Below are 23872 nucleotides of genomic sequence, written 5' to 3'. Positions count from 1 at the left end.
TGCACACAGCCCGCCACCACTACCACCAGCAATGGCAGCAGGTTCTCCGTGATCCAGAAATACCAGAGGCCTCTTTGCTGCTCCTCACACCAGGCTTTTCCTGGGCCATCCTCCCCCTTTGGAACTCTCTCCCTCCTTGTTTCTGCCTCTCTGCTTCCCTGGCTTCCTTCAAGTGCCGGCTTATGTCTTCCCCCCTGTAAGAAGACCTGCCCAGTCTTCCTTAATTTTAGTGCCTGATTTATGAGATTATCTCCAAATGACTTCTGTATATATCCTGCCTGCACATAGCTATTTGCATGCTTTCTCCACCATCTGACTGTGAACAGTTTAATTACCTTGAGAGCAGGTAATGGGTTTTTGTTTTGTTTTTTCTTTAGGTGTCCAGCTCTTGGAACAATATGTGGCATATTGGCAGTGCTCACTAAATGCCCATTGACTGACTGACTGATTCTTCTAGCTGTGTGGCAGATGCCACTTATCTGCATTTTATGGATGAGGAAACAAAGGCGCAAAGAGATAAAGGTTCCCAAACTCACATTATTAGTATTTGAGGCAGGATTTGAACTTAAATCTTAATGACTCCAAACCCAATGATCTGTCTATATTCTGCTATCATTGTCATTTTGTAATAGGCATTTTAAAACATTAATTAATTAATTAATGATTTGTTTTGCCAAAAGGGTTCTACAAAAGCTGTGCTTCCAATGAAGGGTTCTACCTTCCACTAAATTCCTGTGTTGCTGCCTTATTATGAAGTCAAAGTGGCTCTACAATTGGGTTCTCAAAATTTCTGCCAGAGAAGGATAAGCTCTGGGTAGCTTACCAATCTAGAAGACTTTGGGTAGATGAGATGCCTGGGACTGACTCTTTATTTGTCTTCTGAATGCTGGTCTAGTTGAATTCCAAGAAGTTCATAAACGTATTTTTTTTTTCTTAGACTGAAGTAATTCATGAGTTCTATTTACCAGTGTGTGCAGGGTATTAGAGCTGAGTCACTGAAGGAAATCCATCGTTGACATTACAAATCTTTAAATAAGCTGAAGAGCCCCCCCCTCTCTCTCTTGAGACTCCTTTCCCCTAGCTGGGGCTTAGAATTTCTACCTGGCTCTGAGGAAGCCAGAGCGCGCTCGCTCTCTCTCTCTCGCTCTCTCTCTCTCTCTCTCTCTCTCTCTCTCTCTCTCTCTCTCTCTCTCTCTCTCTCCTTTTTCTTTGTGACCTTTCTCTCAACTCTTTCAGCATCTTGTGTTTTGCACACTAATAATATTCTCTGTATTTCATTATCTTGGCACTAGTAACCTCCCCAACTAACTTCTAGGTTCCTATTCTAATTATGTTTATTGATCTCCTTCCTCCTAGCCTTACCATAGTATTAATACAATTCACTGTGGCAGGGTTTTTGGTTTCTTCCTTATTGACTCAAGACTTTTGTCCATACCTTATTGTTCCATGTAAACCTCCATGAGATTGGTTAATAAATGTTGCTGAAGAAGTGATTTAGAATAAATCAACAAAAGCAAAATAATGAGAGGAACATAAAATGAGCATCTGGCTGATCATTTTTGGTGACTCCAGGCACTTGGTCTTTATGCCCACAGAGCATTTATCATTCCTAAACACCATTGTGGGACATGGTCACCAAGTAGCCCTGGGGAGTAAAATATTTTTGAATGATACCAAGGGACATCCAAATATGGTGGTGGTGGCGGTTAAAAGTCCATATCTTCACAAATTACTTCAGAGATACTTTATTATCAGCTTGGTAAGTGAAAGTATCTAAATCATCAGTCTAAAGAACCTGGGTAATGGTCCCTCCAGGTAGCAAGGGCTCACTCAATTGCTTAAATATATTCACCTTAAAGTCACATCTGCAACAAACTGATCCAATTCACTGCCAAGGCCCTAGTATTTGAGGCATCTGTTGGTCAGAATTGGTACATTAGCAGTACTTAGAGAAGCAGTGGGAGCAGAAAGATTGCTCATCTACAGAGGCCAGAATATTTCATTGCTGTCAATGACAACTGCTTGCAAAGGGTCTGTTTTCCATGGTAAGGAAAATCTAAACATCAATTAGCCACTCAGCCTTGCATCATGTCACATTTTCCATTTAAGCTACCCTTCCATGAGGCAATGGATGCTTTGCTGCATTCCTGAAGTGATTTATTCGAATAGCCCTGCTTTCCTCATGGCCCAGCTCCACATTCTCAGATTTGCATTTCACAGGAATAAAATGTTTTATTGCTGCGTGAGAGGGGAGGTCTCTACTTCTTTAGGGAAGTTTATTTTTCACTCTGCTTGAAAAATGTTTCATCCACAGGTGACTAGATTCTTAGACTGAAAATAAAAGATGGCTGCAATCCAAGAGAAGCCAAGCTGGGTCCATGTGCCACATAATGGCCTTAGGAGGACCTCTGCACCCATCCCTACATGCAATAGTATACAGGGAGCATATGGCTCCCATACACTCAATTAGAGGTGGCCAAACTGACAACCACAAATTTTACATGGAACAATAAGGTATGGACAAAGGTCTTGATTCAATAAGAAAAGGACCAAAAAACCTTCCACAATGAATTGTATTAATGCTATGGTTTTAGAGCAGGAATGAGTTCTGGTCTTGTTTCCCCGTTGCCTCGTACTGTGCCAGGCATAAAACAGACATTCACTAGATGCTTACTTTAGAGTAATATGCCCTTTAACTTGTAAACTGATATTACATTTAGAGACACATGAAGGTACTCTAGTTGATCAACAGAATGCAATGGAAAATATTTATATAGGTAATGTTTGAAAAATGTATATATGTTATCTCGTTTGATTCCTGTGAGGTAGGGACTACCCTTATCTTCATTTTTCAATTAAGAAACAGTCTGAAAGTTAAGTGACATGCCTAGGCTCATATGGCTATTAAGTATCTGAGGCAGGTAATTTTGAATACATTAAATTAAAAAGGTTTTGCATAAATAAAATTAATGTAGCCAAGATTAGAAGAAAAGCAGTAAGTTGGAGGTGATTTAGAGGAAGTTTCTCAAATAGAGGTCTCATTTCTAAAAAATATAGAGAATTTCTTTTCAAATATATAAGAATATGAGCCATTTCCCAAATGATAAATGGTAAAAAAAAATATGAACAGACAGTTTTTAGGGAAAGAAATTAAAGTTATATATATATATATATATATATATAGATAGATAGATAGATAGATAGATATGAAAAAATGCTCTAATTAATTATAGATGAAAGAAATGTAAATCGAAACAACTCTTAAATATTGACTAAAATGATAAAAGAGTAAAATCACAAATGTTGGAGGGGAGGTGGAAAGATAGGGACATTAATACATTGTTGATGCAACAATGAAGTTACTCAACTGTTTTGGAGAGTCATCTGGAATTATATTTGAAGAGTTATAAAACTGTGTATACCTTTGACCCAGAAATACCACTATTAGGTTTATTTCCTAAAGTTATCAAGGAAGAAACAAAAGAAAAAAAACAGGAAACTAAAGAGATATCCATCAATTGAGAAATGGATGAACAAATTGTGGCATATGATGATAATGGAATTCTTTTTATAAGAAATGACAAACAAGATGATCACCAAAAACCTGGAAAGACTTAAATGAAGTGATGCAAAATGAATTGCAACAGAATCAGGAGAAAGTTGTACCAAACAACAGCATTATTGTACAATCATTGACTATAAATGACTTTACAATTATCATCAAAACAAAGATCGAGGACAACTCTGAGGGACTCATGACAAAAAGAGATATCCTTTGCCATTGAAGGAAGAGATGGAGTACAAATGCAGACTGAAGTATGCCATTCTTTATTTCTTTATTTCCTTCAAGAATTCTTCTTTAGGGTAAGCAATATGTCTTGTTTCACAATTTCACAGAGAAATATGTATTTATGTTAATATATGTACAACCTGTATCATATTACCAGCCTTCTTGGGGAGGAGGAAGGGGGGGGAAGGAAAAAAGAATTAAGACAGATTTTTGGATATAGCTAATGTGAGAATTTGTTTCTTTTAGATAAGCTTATTTATTATATATTATTTGTTATATATTATATTGTGTTATGTGCTAAAAAATGGTAGGGGAAGAACTAAGGTCTTCCTGTCTCTAAGTTAAGAACTTTCTCTACTGTATTTTTGTCCTGTTCAGTCATGTCTGATTTTTGTGACCCCATTTGGGATTTTCTTGGCAAAGAGACAGCAGTGGTTTGCCATTTCCTTCTCCAGCTCATTTTCTAGACAAGGAAACCGAGGGAAACAGGACTAAGGGATTCAGAATAATGAGAACTATTTATGTATTCAAATATAATTTTAAAAATTATCATAGCCCTATGATAGTGGATAGAGTATCTTGAGTTCTTCTTGAATTCAAATACAGCTTCAGACACATACTAGCTATGTGACTCTAGGCATGTCACTTAACCATGTTTGTGACCTCAGTTTCCTCATCTGCAAAAAGAGCTGGAAGAGGCAATGGTAAACCACTCAAGGATCTCTGGGAAGAAAATCCCCAGTAGGATCACAAAGAGTTGGACATGACGGAAAACAACTGAATAACAAAAACAATGTCAGTATAGCTGGCAAATTGTGGCTCCCTTTTTTTGTGAAGTTGCCCTCTCACTCTCCCTTTGCTCTAAACTAACCACTCATGCCTGTTAGACAGCAATCACAGTGTTTACAAGTAGTGCTATACTGGAAGAGTTGGGAACAGCATGTGATTTAATTTCACTTATGACTATCTCATTTAGCAGAAATTGACTCGTGATACCAACTGTGTATGTTTTCCATTCGGTGCACTGGCATTATAGCAATGCTAGCTGCACATTTTCATAAAATGAGGAAAAACAAATACAGGTGCAACTCTATTCTCCCAGGCCATTAGGCTGTGGCCAATTAATTTTTTTCTCTATCATTTAGAATCCTAATTCCAAAACTGCAGCCTCCATCTTTTTATTTCAGAAATTAGACTTTTTAATGATAGAAAATGGAATGTCCTGGATAGCACTTTTCACCATCACCAAAATATATTCCTTTACAGACACCTATTAAGTATGATATAACAGAAAATAAGCAGAAATAGTAACAACAACAATAATAATTGATATTTATGTAGTAACGAAGGGTTTACAAAGTACTTGAATTTGTCATCTAATTTGATACATTGTAACAACCCTCAAGAGCTTCTGATTTCAATGCTAATGCAGCTAGACCAAGGACACAGAAGCAAACGTAATATGGGCAGCCTCATTCAAGTAATTCATTGGTCCCATGAAAATATGACTTTAGGTGAAATAGTGTTGCAAGGGGCAGTTAATTTCATATCAATAATGTTATAAATGAAAGATATTTTCCTATTACGCCAGATTTTGGACTACAAAAAGCTTAAAATCAGTTTTTGTACAGAAATGAAACTTTATCAGGAATTTGCAGAGAGCAGACTGTTTTGGGTTGGACTTGGCTGTTCTGACTGCACATAGTAATAGATTTAAAGAATAGAAACCAAAAATTCTGTCATTTACAGTATTTCTGAGACTTTCAGATACTGAAGGGGAATTGGAGGTTTCATTTAGATAGCACGGCACGGGAGAACAGAATGGAAGGAGTAAAGAACTAGTGGGCATATGAGGATTTGGAGAGAGGGTCATGATTAGTTGGAGGTAAAGACAGTCATGAATGAGGACCTCTTAGAAGCCCAGGGGGGGATATCAGGGGAGACTGAGTGGAAGTTGCTAAAGATAGAAGGGCTGGGTGAACCTTTTTTTTCCCAGAGATCTTATGACATTCAGATAGCACTTTAACCAACCTACATATAGTTCTATGAAAAAAAAATATATATATATATTCCAAATCACTAATTAAAGAAAGTTAAGTGAAAGAACCTGACACCTATCATCTAATTTTTTTCCCATGGAATTCCCTACTGTGCATCTTTTTTTAATCCACACAATTTTTCAAGACCTTGTCTGATTGTTTTTTTTTTAATCTAAATTGCTCTCTATTCTGGTTTCTTAGAGTATTTGTTGTCTCTACCTCCCATTTGGTCCAATGTAAATATTTTCTTGTGTTACTAAGGAATCAGTGAACTAATTAATGTGTTTGCAATCTGAACTTTTCCTAAAAATTCAAGGTGTAGGCGAACGAGAAGGAGGTCCTCGATAGGAAGCACTGTAAAGAACAGTCCATTTCCAGTGATTGCCAATGGACCAGAAATGATGTAAGGAATATCACTAAGAAAATGTGTTATCAGAAAAGGAGGTGGGCCGGTGAGGAACTGAGAGAATGAGACAACAAGTGGACAGCATGAGTGCTGTGGAGGCTTCTATAAGGTTCCAACCTTTTTGGTAAGTCTCTGTGAAAGATCTATGGAAGAATAGAGAAAAGAAGCAGCAGGATGGGAAAGCACTGGTGACTTGGTACAGGTAGACTACACTATACTATCCTATCCTAATGGAGGGAATACTTATGTTGGTAAGATCGTATATCTATATCAGAAGCTAGTTTGTGAATTAATTGCTCAAGGGTAGGGAATTATATGTCAGACTCCTATGAGTTAGGTGACCCAGTAGATAGAATACTAGACCTGAAGTCAAGAAGATCTGGCTTCAAAGGCAGCCTCAGACTTTTTTTCAAACCCTTATTTTCTGTCCCACTAACAAACCAAAGACTGTAAACCTCAAAATTTCTTAGACTTATAAATGTTGGAAATTTCACCATTGGGAAATTTCATACTTGGAAAATTTCTTAGTGATAGTCTATTGGAATGTGAACCCAATTGACAAGGGAGGTTCCTCCTCCTCCTTTCTTAAGATTACTTTAGGACAGAAACCTTTTGCTGAACAATGGAAAGGGCTTTGACCTATGCTTAAGCATAGAACAGGAATTTCTTTGAGTCATGATTGATTTTAGAATTGATACAATAGAGATACTTGGAATGACAGAACCAGGTCTTGGAAATTACAATCTCCACCCTACTCAGTCTTAAAAGGATTTAAGAAGGGCTGCAGCATAGATCAAAATTTAATTATTCCAATCTCTACCCTACTCAGGTTAACAGGATTTAGGAAGGGCTGTAGCAAAGGATCAAGATTTAATTATTTGAGAATATGACCTTCAACAGACATGTGCAAAGCCACAGACCTCTGGGCGGTCCTGGGTTAAGGTAGAGCCACCATTGGCACAGGGAAGACATGGACAGTGATTGGTAGATGTGAGAACTGAGGGGAGGGAACTTGGATGGTTTCCTTAAAGATAGAGGGGTCTGAGGACTGAGGGTGGTTGGTTGGAGAGTTTTGGCTCTGAGTGGTTGGAGAGGTGCTCTGAGAAGCTTGCTCTGATGGAAGATAGTTGAGATAATTAAGGCTAAAATGGCTTTAACTACTAAACTGTTCATACACATCTAAATATGTGAGTATAAATTAATCTGTTTAGGGAAGGGAGTGGATAATTTGTATATAATCTATATCTAACTCTGATGTTCACTTTTTTAAAATTCTGAATATAGGGGAGGCCTGCAATTGCTTGGGCAGTTTTACTGGCACTTCCTTTGATGGCTTCTATTTTCTGAAGGACATTCATCCCCAGAGGTTTATATCATGCTCATAGAGAAGTCAAATAAAACCTCAAGTAGTCATTCCCTATTAACCATAATGTAATTAATTCTCAGAAATACTCTTTGAATGATGCTTTTAGGAAAGAGACGTGTTTATACACAAAGTGTCAGTGAGCTCAACTAGGAAAATCATTTTAAAGATCCTTTCCCCTGCTGCTAGTATGGTTATGTTTAAAGTTCAGCTGACTCAACTACTAATGAAAATGAAATCTTGACTCTAGATATTTAATTGCTGTAAATTGGACCCCAATGTCGGCCATGAGATGGTCTGAATAAGTGAAATCTGGTCAATCAAAACACTTTATTGTTAGATACACTTGTGCCTTTTTGTATTCAAGAGTCCTGAACAAAGTAAATTTTTCGCCTCTCACAGCTCTGACCTTCTACCTCCCACAACAATGAGATCATGTGGGCTCTGGCCATCAGTGGTAAAAGGACCACGGGCGAGTCCTCTATCTGTGACCACAGACTCACGGACAAGTTGTCTGGCTGTAACCAGTGTCAAGCCCGTTGACACCAGATTCTTTATAAGCAGAAACTGACTACTCAGAGCTCTGGGAATGTGTGAGAGGAGTAGATGGGGAAAGCTTAGAAGAAAAAGAAAGATCTTCATATTCTAACTCATTTTTAGGGAGAAGACGTGGGACTCCAGATTCTCTTCAGGGACAGATCCCTGAAGGGAGAGACGGATCTCTGGAAGAAGCGGGCGCGTAGAAGAATCTCTCTTTCTGAGGAGTTTAGTGGCCAGCCTTTATGTGGTTCCAATTTCCTGATTCCACTTGGAAAGATTTAAAATCTCTCATGGTGCAATGTGGGCAGAGGACACCTCAGAGATACCTGTCTATGTCTACCTGAGAGCCACATTTGGACAGGCCAATGTGGACACACATAACCTACAAAAACAATACACGCACACCATATCAACTTAGACATCTAAAACAAGAATATATTCCTTACCCATTTTTTAACAACAACAACAACAAAAAGTAGGAGTCAGGGCCAAGAGCTTGACTGGGAAAGACCAAAATCTGTCAGTGAACACTTTGCTAAGAGCTGGAGATAGATACGCAGAAAGACAAAACAGTCCTTGCTCTCAAACAACTCACATTCAGAAAGAGGAGGCAGCATCTAAATAATGAAGCGTGTGGAAATACAGGGTAATCTCAGGTGGGGCAAGGTAATCTCAGGGGGTTCACAGACCACGAAAGGCTTCCTAGAGAGGGGATATTTGAGAGCAATGCTGAGAGAGTCAGAAAAAAGAGGCAAAGGTGAGGAAGAACGTATGAGGAACGATTTTAAAGGAACAAAGCAAATAAAAACAACTGATATTTTCCTAGAGCTAAAACATTTGCAAGGTACTTTAAATTAATTTTCTATATTAATTGCATTTAATTCCCTTTATAATCCTTTGAGGTAAGTATTACTATTATATTACTATTAATACTCCTCTACCTCTTCTCCTTTTCTTTCTTTCTTTTTTTTTTGAGATTAAAAAACATATTTTTGGTGGCGACCCTCATGGAGTCTAACATAATTATTAACATGTTAGGTGTTTAAAATCAGAGTGTCTTATGTTTTTAAAGCTAGAAAGAACTTTAGAAATTATTTACTCTTGACTCCTTCGCCTTTTCTAAGTTTCTTTCTTTTTTTTTTAATAAGCCCCTTATTTCTATCTTAGAATCAAAACCAAGTATTGGTTCCAAGGCAAAAGAGTAGTAAGGGCTAGGCAATGGAGTCAAGTAACTTGCCCAGAGTCACATAGTTAACAAGTGTCTAAAGTCAAATTTGAACCCAGGACCTCCCATCTCCAGGCCTGGCTACCACCTGGTCCACCTAACTGCCCCCACTACTCTTAGTTTCCTGTGATATTTAAACAAAACATAATTCATTAACCTTGACATATAATGAAGGAAAGAAAACCCTAAGAAATTGAGCATGGCGCCAATGACTTCTCCAGGCACAACAATTCTATGGTTGAAAGAAATATGGGATAAATACCGAGTTGTTCCTTGAAAAGGGCTGGCAGCTTTGGGTATTACTGAACAGAAAAGGAGGTATATTCCAGGGTCAAACCCTATTGTTGGCCTAGGAGTTAGGAGGTCTACTTTGACCAGTCTTCCTGACTTCGGCCTTAGCATTGGACTTTCAAGATGCTGGAAGAAAATGAGGATGATGACGTGCAATTCTGCCTCATTTAAATCCAGTTCATGCAAGAGTAAAGACATCACCCATGACGTCATTGGTCCTCTTCAAAATGAAGAATGAACAACAAAGCCAACTTTACCAAATAGTCTGCGTGGCTTTAAAGCAAATCATTGAATGTGTTTATGCCTTCAGTTTCTCATCTGTCAAATGAAGGGCTTAAACTAGCTGAACTTTTCATAAACCTTTTACTTTAAAATTCTGTGACTCTAGACAGAGGTGAAGGAGTTATTCCACATTATACAAGCTGTTCAAAGATTTAGCCTAATTCTACATCAATGCAGAATTCTCCATAGTCACTGAGAGTCAGATCTGTTTTTCTCTTTGTATCCCCAGTGCTCAGTTCAGCAAATAACTTATAGTAAGTGCTTTTGACTTGACTTGATTTTATTGGGAGAAATACTCTAAATCATATCTGTGCACTAAAACTCCTTCCATAGTTATAGGTTGATCTTGACTTGATTTACAAAGTCTGGGAAAAAGCACAGTTTAGATTGTCTTAAATAAAATATTCACAGCTGGAAAAAATACACCATTGGAGAAAGAATATGCCTAGTAAAGAAACATCCTCTTAGGTTCTGTTTAACAAATATTAATTGAGTACCTACTATGTGCTATAGTAGATGCTCTAAGCAATGGAGATACAAAAAAGGGAGAAAAACAAAGCAAAACACAAAAAACAGTTCATTAAAATGAAAGCATGGTAGCTCTTTTTACCATGGTGTAACATTCAGCAGCTGTCCTATATATCTACTTCAGTAGGAAGGGTGCTGGTATTGCAGAATTCAGTGGCTTTGGCATAACTCTTAAGCTTTTGTTTACCTTCCCTAAAGTATATGCTAAAGTTGATGCAATAGGTGTAATTTAAACTTTAAATGAAACAGATTATTTCATATCTCTTCAGAAGCATCAGTAAAACCATATTTTCTTACGCAGTCAGAAAAAGTAGATAAAAAAGAAAAAATGTAAAGAAAATAAAATCTATTATGAGGGGCAATTAGTAAAAATTAGCAGGAAGGCTCAGAGAATAAGTCAAAAGTTTCCCTTCTTAAAAATACTTAGAATTCTATAATTATACAGCTTAGAAAAATGGATTATTTATATTCATCTGCAACATTTTTGCATCTGCCTCTTGCCATCCCTCAAATATCTGCCAAGTTTGAGGTAACAGGTGTAATTTAAACATTAAATGAAACTTAGATGATTTCATATCTATTACTAAGAGATCTCAGAAAATAACGTATTTTCTTTTGCTGTCAGAAGCAGTAGATAAAAAGGAAAATGTAAAGAAAACTGAATCTATTATGAGAGGTAATTAGCAAAAATTAATAGTAAGGCTCAGAGGAAAGGAGTGAAAATTTTATTCTCTTAAAATACTTGGAATTGTATAATTATATAGTTCAGAAAATGAATTATTTCCCTCCATCAGTGACATTTTTGAGTCAACTTCATTTCTGAGGTCAGTCAGTAATTCTTTTAAATTTTAGGTAATGTGCCTCCTACTCTTAATCTTTTTTTTCTTTACTTACCTGAAGTTTGAGATTCTTTGATATATATGATTAATATAAAAGAAAAATCTGAGCACAACAGAAATCAAAGTGATTCAAAATGAGGAGTTGTGGAAAAGCTTTCACAGACTATAAAATTAAATGTTTCTATTCTGTACCCTAATTAATCCCTAGCCCCATGGGACTATGAAAGCACAGAAATGGGAATAAATACATTTTCATTTCCTATTTTAAACACAGGTTTTAAATGCCATCAGGGTTAGGTTAATGGGTTCTGTTCTTAGTCACCTTATATAAACATGTTCCACTTGAGAGGAAAACCTAACTGGATTTCTTTTCCTGATTGATGAGACAGAAAGGATTTGGAAGAGCCATTCTTGTGTGTATAAAAAGACAAAAATACATCAGCTCTTTCTTGACTACATTCTGCTAATATCAACTGATTAAGTTTTGCGGAATCAGAATCATTTCATATTTTTGAGTCTTGAGCCTGTATAGACAACTTACATTCTAATAGTAGGGGGTTGTGGAAACAAACTGAATCCTAGCAACTCCCCCCCAGAAGCCACCATGTTTCACAGTCTTCATGCAATGTCACAGTTAGGTTGCAGAACAAAACAAACCAAAACAGTTTAGTCAAACAAAAACATGGTAGCTCTTTTTTAAATATTGGTGCCATTTTCAACATTTGTCCCACATTTCTACTTCAGATAGGGTGTTAGAACTGGAGAAGTCATTGGTCTTACCAAAACATTTAGGATATTCCTTCCCTCAAAGAGATGTCGAAATTGATGCAATCGATGTAATTTAAACATTAAGTGAAACTTGGATGATATTCCTATCAATTATAAAAGAGATTCCAGAAAAAAATGTTTTCTATTACCGTCAGAAACAATAGATAAAGAAGAATGTTGCAAAGAAAATTGATTATATTATGAAGGCAATTAAAAAAAAAAACAACAAACCAATAGCTTTGGACTCAGAGATAAGAAAACCAAAGATGGAATCCCTCCTTGGACTCTTGCTGACTGTATGATATTGGTAAATCATTCAAGTCTGTCTGCCTCAATTTCATCAAGTGTAAAATAGGAATAATACCAATAACACTTATCTCACAAGGTTATTATGAGGGTCAAATGAGATAACATATGTGAATTGTTTTACAAAGCTTAACAGTATTTAAATGCCAACTTTTATGATACTTTTAGGAATCAGGAAGAAAAAAAAAACAATTCACATCCCACAGTGCTTTCAAGTTTATATAAACACCATGTAAGGTTTTTGCAAGTACTCTCAGTCTTCCCTTTACAGATGAGAAAAAGAGGCTCAGAGAGTTAAGTGACTAGTCCAGGACCACACATGTGGTCAGTCAGTCAGTCAGTTTTTCAATAAGCATTTATTAAGCCTCAATGTACCAGGCAGTATGCTAAGTGCTAAAGAAGACAGCCCTTACACTCAAGAAGCAGCCAGTCTAAATGGACAAGAAATGAGCTCACCCAAGTCCTCCTGGACCCAAGTCTGGCCCTTTTTCTGTGATGACACACTGCCTTTCATGGGAAATCTGAAAAAGCATGATGAAGGCATCTGGCATCTGAGCGAAGTCTTGTAGGAAAGCAAAGATGTCAGCAGGGAGAGATCTCACACATATAAACACAGGGCACTTTCCAAATAACCCTGATATAGTCATGGCAGATTTTTATAACCATATTTTTCAAATAAGGAAATGGAGGCTAAGAAAAAATTATTTACCCAAGGCCATAGAACTAGCAAGTTGACAAGGAATGTGACTAGAATTCATGTCTTTTGATTCCTATTCAACAACTTTTTTTAAACTTCCCATTTACAACAGTAAAAACAACAACACCTTCTATACTCTAATCTTTTTCAAAAATATTTGGATTGTGACTTTATCTCTTCATAACCAGAATTACTTCCTGAAGACTTTATAAGGGATAACCAAAGCTGCCACTAAGGCATACACTTCAGCAGGCAGTAGAATAGTAGAGATCAGATCACCTATGTCACTTAGAGCCAGGAATGGTAGTGCACATCGGTAATCTCTGCTACTGGGAAGGCTGACGGTGATGCATCTCTTATTTGGGGGAGTCCTGAGTTGCAGCGGGCTAAGACAATAGCATATCTGCTCTAGATCTGGGGAGCTCCTACGGTAAGCCCTCCACAGCTGAAGCTCGCCAGGCCACCAGTGGAGGGGTGAAACAGCACAGGTTGGGAATGGAGCAAGTGAAAGCACCCATGCAGATCAGTGTGGGATAAGGTCTGAGAGCTTTTATACTTCCAGTCCTCTTCCTCTCCCCTCCTTCCTTCTCTCTCTCTCTCTCTCTCTCTCTCTCTCTCTCTCTCTCTCTCTCTCTCTCTCTCTCTCTCTCTCTCTCTGTCTCTCTCTGTCTCTCTCTCTGTCTCTCTCTCTCCCTCTTCCTCTCTCTCTCTCTCTCTCTCTCTCTGTCTCTCTCTCCCCTTTTTCTCTCCCCTTTCTCTCTCTCTCTCTCTCTCTCTCTCTCTCTCTCTCTCTCTCTCTCTCTCTCTCTCTCTCTCTCTCTCTCTCTCTCTCTCTCTCTCTCTCCCCTTTTTCTCTCCCCTTTCTCTCTCTCTCTTTCCCTGTCTCCCTCCCTCTCTCTCTCTGTCTCTCTCTCTGTCTCTGTCTCTCTGTCTCTCTCTGTCTCTCTGTCTCTCTCTCTCTCTCCCTCCACGTGTGTGTGTGAGACAGAGACAGAATCAGAGAGACAGAGATAGAGAAAAAGAGAGATGGAGACAAAGAGAGAATTACAGAGGAAGTGAGGCAGAGAGACAGAGATTCAGAGAACTGAGAGACACCAGTTTTGACCTCATAAATCACTTCAACCTCCCTATTCCACGAATAAAAAATGAATTATTCTGTTTGTGAGCCATGCAAGCGATAAACTAATAGTGGTTTCTGTAGGAGTTATTAATATATGCCTAGTCAACCCTGATCTTCTTTAAAATGCATGTTAGACATAGAAAATCAAATGCATTGTGTATGGAAAATGTATTTTATAGTAGTCATGACAGTAAATGCTAAAGTTAAAATTTCAAAACAGTTTTTATATTGACCTTTTTGATTAATTGAACAGCCAAAAAGCTGGCTATTTCACAGTTCAGATTTTCTCCATGATTTGATTCCTTCAAATGACTAAAGGAAAATAAAGTGTTTTAATTTCATGTGATTAAAACAGAACAAAATTCCTTGTCATCAGAGAGAATATACATATAGTCATACATGTGCATGTATAGATGAATATAAACTAAACTGAAAAAATCTAATCTTGGAGATGCAGAATTTCACAAGGAATTAAAAAAGCCACTAAGTATACATAGCTTGGATATAAAGGTTATTAACTGTTTGCATAATGATTTCAGTTTACAACAGAAAAGGAACATATTTTGTCTTAGAAAAGGAACACATTTTGAAATGGTCTTCTCTTTTTACTATTTAAGTTGACCAAGCTGCCTATACTAAATTACATATTCTAGACATCCTTCAAATAAAGAAATTGACAAATACTATTTTTTCTTTCAATTCTAAGGACATACTGAAAAAGGGAAATTGGTTACTAACAAAATATTTTTTCATAGCTACCTGGATTTTTTCTCTCCAAAGGTCTACCGCCTTCCATAGTGCTCAAATTAGAGAGAGACAAAAATGAGAGATCTACAAAGAGCTCCAACATGAGGCAGGATTCATGAAGTATCATAATATGGCGGGGCAGCTAGTTGAGACAGTGGGTAGAGTACCAAACCTGGAATCAGCAGAACTGATCTTCCTGAGATCAAATCTGGTTTCAGACAGTTACTAGCTGGATAACTCTGGGCAAGTCACTTAACCCTGCTTGCCTTAGTCTTCTCATTTGTAAAATGAGCTGGAGAAGGAAATGGCCAACCACTATGAGATCTTTACCAAGAAAATTTCAAATGGATCATAAAGTGTCAGACACATCTGACATGACTGAACAAGAAAAATAAAGAGATTTGTGCTTTCACATATCTTCATTGTATGGACAGCTAAGTGGTACAGTGAATAGAGTGCCAGGTATAGAGTCAGGAAGAGCTGAGTTCAAATCTGACCTCAGACACATCCTAGCCAGGTGACCTGGGCAAGTCACATAATCCTATTTGTCTTTCAGCTTCCTCATCTGTAAAATGAACTGGAGAAGGAAACAGCAAATCACTCCAGTTTCTTTGCCAAGAAAATTCTAAATGGGATCATAAAGAGTTAGACATGACTGAAGTGCAATAATGACATGCTAAAGTGCAAAGACGCCTCTAAAGCCAGATGCCTAGGTTTAAATCCTGCCTCTGATACTACAACCCCTGTGAATGTTCACTTAACCTCCTAGGCCTGTGATGGCAAATCTATGACATGTGTGTCAGCACTGACACGCGTAGCCATTTTCTATGACACGCAGCCACATACAGAGAAGTATGGGGCCACATGCTAAGAAGGATGCTATTTTCTCCAAGTGACACACCACCTGAGCTATGCGCAGTTTTGGGGTGAATTTTGGCACACCAAGCTCAAAAGGTTGCCCATCACTGTCCTACACCTTCAGTTTCCTCATCTATACAAGCACAAGTTGTGACTTGGCCTTGGAGATCTCTCCAGTTCTAGAGTTAAGATCTGTGTCTCTCATGAGGATTTTCAAAGATCGAGATGCTCAGAGGAGGCATGGGTTGCTTCCAATCACTGTCAAAAGTCAAGGGTTTAAAGATGAGAGGAAATTCATAGTCCCGGCAGAGAGATGCCAGAGAAGCATCAGAGTACAGATCTAGAAACTGAAAGAGACCTCAGAAGTCATCTAGTCTCATTCCCTCCACAATCACATATAGAGTAGCCTCCGAGGCAGGATTTAAATCCTATCATATGCTCAAATAAATATCGGTTGGATGAATGAATAAATAAGTGAATGAATAAATGATGAAATTATTAAAGATCTCTAGACAGCAATAATCTCTTAGCTTATGAGTCTCCATCACTCAGCCATTTTACAAGGAAAAATTCTGTGATTCAAAGAATCACAAGAATCAGCACTGGAGGAAAACCAGTTGAGAGACCTCTAAAATATGCCTGACCAATCTGGAACCCTGTCAAAAGATCATAAAACTGTGCGTACCTTTTGATCTATCAATACCACTACTGGTCTATATATTAAGAGTCAAAGCATAGAGAGAATGGACCTATTTGTACAAAAATATTTATAGCCACTCTTTTTGAGGTAGCAAAGAAACCAGAAACTGGGAATGGCTGAACTAGCTGTGGTGACTGAATATTAAATGCCAAAAGAAATGAAAAACTGGATGATCATAAAAAACACCAGAAGGACTTCAATGAAGTGTTGCAAAGTGACGTGAGCAGAACCAGGAGAAAGTTGCACATAGTAATAATAATGTATGATGATGGACTGTGAATGTCATAACTATTTTCAGTGATGCAAGGATCCAGGACAACTCTAAGAGACTCAAGATGAGAAAGGCTATCTATTGCTTTTGAAGGAACACATAGAGTCTGAATGCAGATAGATGCATATCATTCTTCAATTTAATTCCTCCATGAATTTTTCTCTAAGATAAGCTATAATATCTTCTTTCACAACATGACCAACATGGAAATATGTATCATAAAAACACATGTACAACCTATACATGTTACCTGCCATCTTGGGGAGAGCAGAGGGGTGGGAAAGAAGGAGCATGGATCGCAAAATGGCAAAAATGACTATTTAAAATTGTATCAATATATTAAAAGTGTTTTAAATTAAAAAAAAAAAAAGCAGAAGATCCCTGGCCAGTGGTCATTCCATTTTTACTTGAAAGTCACCAGTGAAGGGTGAAGCTGCCAACACCTTACAGACCCTACTTACTCTCAGAGGGATACAATTCAAAGTCACACTCTTTAAAAATTTCCTCTCTTCTTTCCATTTTCCAAGTGCTTTCCTTCATCAATTCTAATTCTAATTCATCTTCCATCTTCATGCTCTCTTCTCACTGATATTTTATGTATAGTTAGGGTTCATCATGTGCTAGGTGCTGTTAAGAACATATAATTAGACATGATGTTCTGTATATTTTTTGGTCAAGTAATTTCTGTTAATGATTAATTCAAGAAGGTCCAGATCCATCTACCTTCCTATCCCATCCTCGCTTCCTGAGGGTCTGCCATTTTAATAAAATATTATGCCTATCCACCCACTAGGAAAATAGCATCAGTGGCTAAATCTCTGATTAATTTGACAATTGGGAATCCTTGTGCTATCATAGATGACAGGCATTTAATTCTGCAATTGTTTTTTAAAGCCCCTAATTACTGAAAGAATGCTGACATGACAACTGATATTAGTAACAGTCCATTTCCACCATAATTAGGTTCATTTAATTTTATCCACCCTGAAGGCTGGCAAAATATAGGTACTGGCTATGGGTCAGCCACGAAGCCTGCAATCAGCCACTACAATTTCATATTAAATATTTCTTGTTTCTTCTCTTCAAACCAAATTAGAAAGAGCCATAAATCACTGACTAATAAGATTTGACATCTATGCAAGGCTCAAAATAAACCAAACTTTTAAAGATCACAAAAGAAAGAGCTAAAGCAACTAGTGGTGTTTAGCTTGGAGAAGGGAAGCCTGAAAGGGGTCCTCAAAGCTGCGTTCATATACTCAGAAGGCTGGTACCTGGGAGAAGGAGCCAGCCAACACATTTATGTTGTAACACAGTATGAACAAACCACAGCGAAGAGAGCTCTAATCTTAGAGCCAGAAGCCTCGGGTTTGAGTCCTGGCTTACCATGGGGCCGCTGAGTTCATCCTCCTTTACTTTAAAACTAAACAAACTGAGGCCAATTGATTTATCCAGAGAAGAAGGAGCAGAGATCAGAGGCCACATAATTCCCCAATGCATCTTAGTTCCAGCCCTGAGACTACCTGTCTGAGTCCCTTTACTTTTCAGTGACTCAGTTTCTTCATCTATAAAATGAATTAGACTAGCTAATTATTAAGATATCTTTAAAACTATAATACTTTAAATAAATAAAATCAGCCTCCTTCATGCACGTGTCTGCAAATATTCTTTGGGAAATGGGAATGATGTAAATAATTTATAGGATCATCGATTTTGATTTGTAAAGGCTCTCATAGGTCACCTATGGCATAAGCTCCTAATTTTATAGAAGAGGAGAATGATGCTTAGAAATGTTAAGTCACTTTCCCCGAGGTCACACAGGCAAATCCTCTGATTATAAGCCCACTGACATTTCTAAGGTACCACACAGTGCCTAGAGAAGAACAGAAGCTTTATCTGCTCTGAATATACCTAAGATAATCAACCATGGGCCCTGGGACCAAAGTAATGTTCTAAATAAACAGTTTTACTCAAATCACTTTTCTGTTCAATAACCTTTAATGGTTCCCCCTTTTCCATTAAAATATTATCTAATTTACCTAATATGGCATTCAAGGCCCATCACAATATGGCTTCATAAGATCATAGGTTTAGAACTGGAATGGCCCTAAGAGACATCTAATTCAACTCTAAGGTAGCTAAGTGGAAATGGCATGAGAGGCCTGGAATCAGGAGGACCTAAGTTCTAAGTTCAAATCTGGCCTCTGTCACTTATTAGCTGTGTGACCCTGAGGAAACTACTTATTCCTATTTGCCTCAGTTTTCTTATCTGTAAAACAAGCTGGAAAAGGAAATGGCAAACCACTCTAGTATCTCTGCCAGGAAAATCTCAAATGAGTTCATGAAGAATTAGATACAACTAAAAACAACTGAATAACCATCCAACTCTTTCTTTTATGAATGAGGCTAAGGAGGCCAGGAGGAAGAAACTGAGGTTACATAGATAATCAGCGGCAAAGGCAGGATTCAAATCAAGGTTCTTTTAATACTAAAGCTAGCGGGGTGGCTCAGTAAATTGAGAGCCAGGCCCAGAGATGGGAAGTCCTGGGTTCAAATCTGGCCTCAGACACTTCTTAGCCATTTGACCTGGGGCAAGTCACTTAATGCCCATTGCCAAGCCCTTATCACTCTTCTTCCTTGGAACCAATACACAGCATTGATTACAAGATGGAAGGTAAGGGTTAAAACATAAAATACTAAAGCTAGTATTTATTACACCCCATCTTGCTGCCTCGCTAGCTCACACTGTTACCTTTCATAAACTGAACTACTCATGGATCCCCTAAAGACTTTTTACCACCTCCTTGCCATTTCTTTCTATTGTCCTATAGGATTCCTCTCTCTTCTCTGCCTACTAGAATTTTCTCATATTTCAGTCTTTCCTGACCCAATTCACTTGCCCTCTTCTCCGTGGGAGCTTCCATAAACTGAATTTACCATAGCCTTAAGTCTATATTTTCTCCTATGATTTTTTTACTAGCTCTGTGATTTTATTAGTGTAGGGAATTTCCTGGTGAAGCAACAGCAGTAAGGCAAGAGAGCTGCTTGGGGACACAAAGAATTTAAGTGACGTGCCCAGGATTGTACAATATGTCAGAGGCAGGGCTTTCTGTCTCCAAGGCCAGCTATTTACCCATTACCATACACTTTCCCTTCTATACTTCTCATTCTCTTATTTGAATTACAATCATTTAGGTTGGGGTTTTTCTCCTGAACTAGAACATAAGCTCCTCAAGGGCAAGGGTAACATTACAAGGTAATTATAAATAGAATGGTGATGAAAACATTTTTCTGAAAGTCCTATAGAAATGTGAATTTGGGTTTTACCTTTGTATCTACCAGGCCTCACATAGTTCCTTGCATAAAAGAATCATTTAATAAACATTTTTTGAATTGATTTGATTTTTAAAAGATGAAGTCAGGGCTACATAGAGATGGGTATCTATTCACATCCAGAACTTGACATAAAAGGGGATCGTGTGTAAAATTGCTCAATATTTATGTTTGACATAGTTGTTCTTAGATTCTGAAGGATGGGGAGATGGGCAGAGAGGCCATAGACAAAGCCATATTGTATCACAAGGAGAATGCAGAGGAGAGGTTTGCTAGCTGAATGTTCCTGAGCCTCCAGAACTATAGCCTTGACCTGAAAAAGGTCAAGACCTCTCTTTTCTCCTTGGTGAATTCCACTCCTTACAGGTAAAAGGTTTAACAGAGGGTTCCCTGAGTCATTGGGAGCACACCGGGTTTGCAATTCACATTTCCTACCTGATTACTTTACCTAATTACCCACCTGATACATGCCAGGGTTTACATCTGCAATGCTTTGATTTTTATCACCCTTAATACACAGCTCTTCCCATGTCTTTTCATATTAATGAAGACCATTCAAAATTGGCAGGGCTCAAAGGCTCAGTATTTTATGTAGAAAGTTCCATCATTTAAAACTGCATTTTTCTCTTTGTTTTACTCTCCTCTACAGCTACAGAGTAGGAGAGTGCCTACTCTGCACTAACCAGATATAAGTAACAGTATATCAGAAGATATAAATAACACTAGCCAACGGGCTGTATACAAAATCATCTTTCTGTGAAAAATGAAACAAACTTTCCTTGTCTCAAAATCAGCAATTTTTAAATTAGTCAATCAAAAATGTAAGCACCCCTACTTAACACTAAGTAAGAGTGTTCCCAAGTCACTTGCTAAAGTGGATGACAACTTCAGAGGCAACTGACCACTCCCTGGGCAGTGCTAAGTAAATTGAAAGATTGCAATTGGTTCCCATAAAGTGGAGGAAGGGACAGGAAGTGAAGTGGGAAAAGGACTATAAAAAGTCCTGAACTTCCTGTGCAGGGATCTTTAGCTGGTGACTTGCCTCTTGGAGGTGGCTTTGGACTGGGGCTTTGATTTCAAATTGGCACCTTGGCTTCTGCTTTTAAGGACTGTTCCTGAGACTTCTCCTTTGGAGACTCTGAATCAGATTGCTGGGTAAATAGCTGGCTTTCCTTTTAAATATCTGGCTTTCCTTTCCTGACTTCTGGAGAGGACCTCCTTTCCTGGAGGAAGCTGCATTGGTAGAATTCTAGCTGAAGATATCACTGGACTTCTGGCTTGGGAATTACCATGAAATCCATGTGGGGAAGCCCTGTGGGGCTAAGTCTCAATTTACTAGAGAAGGGCTGGTAGGCTTGTTAAATCTCTTTCTTTTGCTATATTTTCCCACTTTCACTCTTTCTCCCTCTTTCTAAATAAAGTTGCTAAAAATCATTTTGACTTAACCTATAATATTTTTAAATTGGCGATCACAATACTACCTTAGACTTCTCATATTAGCATAAAAACATAATCTTCGATTCATACATTTCAAAGCAAATACACATGGCAGGAAATCCAAGACTATATTACATGTCATAAATGTCACCAGAACAATGGTTGCCCAAAGAATATAATTTAAAAAAAGAATTTATCTACTCTAGACATCTTTCCCAATCTGGCACTGACCTTGGGCCTTTCTCAAAGGAGCTGTTGATCAAAAATAGCACCTTCTTCTATAGAATAGAGGAAATGAAATTTCCCAGTGGAAATCTAGGTATTAGCCTTCGTGTGAAGTCTTCATCACAGTCTGAAAAAGTAAACTGGGGCATTGTCACTCTTCAAAAATTCTACTCTAAAGGGCATTTAGTTTCAAATAATAACAAAAACATATAATTACTTATAAGAATCATTATAGTAGTTCACATTTATATAGCATTTTAAGGTTTGCATATATTTTGAATATATTATTTTGCTTAAGCATTACAACAACCCTGTGAGATGGGTTATATTGTACTCTTTTCAGATGAAGAAATTTAATATTAAGTGAATTGTCAAGGGTCATGCAGTTAGTGAATACTTAAGGTAGGATTTGAACTCTTGTCTTCCTAACTCTAAGTGTCAACACTATCCACTACATCATGAAACTTAACAAACACCTGGCACCTTCAACTCTCCAAGACAGCTGAGAAACCTGAAGTTTAGTCACAACAATGATATTTTACAAAAAGTAATATTTAAAACAGTGATTTTTTTCATGTAAAATGGAAGATTAAATATAATAAATTTGTAAGGTAGGTGCTCCTAACATGGAAGATCCTTTCTTTAGCATATACTGAGCTCTCTTGTTCCCTGCTCTTCAGAAGGGAATGAGTTAAGCTTCTTCTGCTACAGGAAAAGAGGAATCCCTTATGCCTCCCTAGCATTATTCTCTACAACCTGGCAGGCAGGACTAGCCTATATTCCCTTATCAAAGGATACTGCTCAAGTCAAGGTTAATAATTTTCTTCTTTTTCTTATAACCCAAATCTTTCCCTGCTTTAAAATAATCACAAATCCTTTACCGAGCAGACAAAGGAAAACATGTGGTTTTCTTTCATTCCATCTCTAAATGAGAGACTGTTGGAAATCATACTTTGGAGACTGAAAACACAGGTGCCCTCCTTATTGTGTAAAGAAATGCTGACTTTTCACTTCAGTATAAACTTGCCTAATTTAAAACATCTTCCAACCTTGACATTACCCATGTAAACACCTTGAGAAGTTGAATGAAGTCTGTGGAAGCAGTTTCTACTATATTCTTAGTTCAAATTCCAGAGAGTCACGGATCTATTCTTTAATTATGGAGATATTCAGAAATGAATCTTTTGTGAGAATGCACTCAAGGTACTTTTAGTTGTAGTTTTCTCAGAAGAAGAAAAATCCATGCGTGAGCAACCTTTAGATTTTAAATGAGTGTAACACAGCAGCCTCTGAGCTATAAAAGTTAGAACTGGTATGAGCAATGGAAGATGTAATTTCTATTATCTGAAGGCAGAAATTAAAATGGTTCAACTAACCTGTGTATCTTTTTAAGTTCAAGAAAGAATACCATAAAGAAGGTTAGGCCAATTAAACTTCAGGTTTCTGGAGTGTTTATTTTTTTTTTCCCTTCTCAATTCAATTTGGTTCTATTTGCTATAATCCCTTCAAAACTGCCATCCAGTTTCAGACTATCAGAGCCTCTGGCATTGTCCTGCTAACTAGAATCTTGGATTGGAACCTCCACAAATCTGATAACAATTGCTTTGAAATTGACATGGATCAGGGAAAGCTTCATCTTCAAAGCCAGGCCGGATCTAATAGCCTCCAGCCCTTCCTTGGGGCCAGAAGGGTGGCAGACCCTGCTGAGAGTCATTTCATCCTTTAGAGAATTAACACCAGTCACAGGAAACAGCCATGGGATGATGACATCATCTCAGCTAATAGGGCTTTTCTGAGATTGGATAACAGACACAGCCCGCAATGGAGGAGAAAACTGCTGGGCTTCTCTTTTCTATTTTTAACATCGATTATTTAACTTTTAAAAATAAGTCACACGTAGCACAATTCAAAGGCATTACAGGTAATCACTGGTAACTAAAAATATTCTTTCAGCTCATTTTTGGAACCCAGTCCCTTTTGTCACTGCTGACACAAAGCAGTAAGAAGGCAAACTCCCAGACCTTTCCTTACCTTCTTACCCAGAAGCCCTCTGACTCCAGGAGTCAAAATCCAAAGAATCATTTTGAAAAATCATTCACTTTCATCTTTC

General features: G+C 37.7%; 1 protein-coding gene across 2 annotated transcripts in view; it reads right to left on the bottom strand.

The window, feature by feature from the left end:
• MTUS2 (microtubule associated scaffold protein 2) overlaps positions 1 to 23872 on the bottom strand; it is a 726305-nt gene that overhangs the window by 408848 nt on the left and 293585 nt on the right. The gene's annotated exons all lie outside the window — the stretch shown is intronic.

This window comes from Monodelphis domestica, chromosome 4 (genome assembly GCF_027887165.1).
Source record: "Monodelphis domestica isolate mMonDom1 chromosome 4, mMonDom1.pri, whole genome shotgun sequence".
In the NCBI taxonomy this organism is placed as follows: Eukaryota; Metazoa; Chordata; class Mammalia; order Didelphimorphia; family Didelphidae; genus Monodelphis; species Monodelphis domestica.
This window is presented reverse-complemented; position numbering and strand designations above follow the sequence as displayed.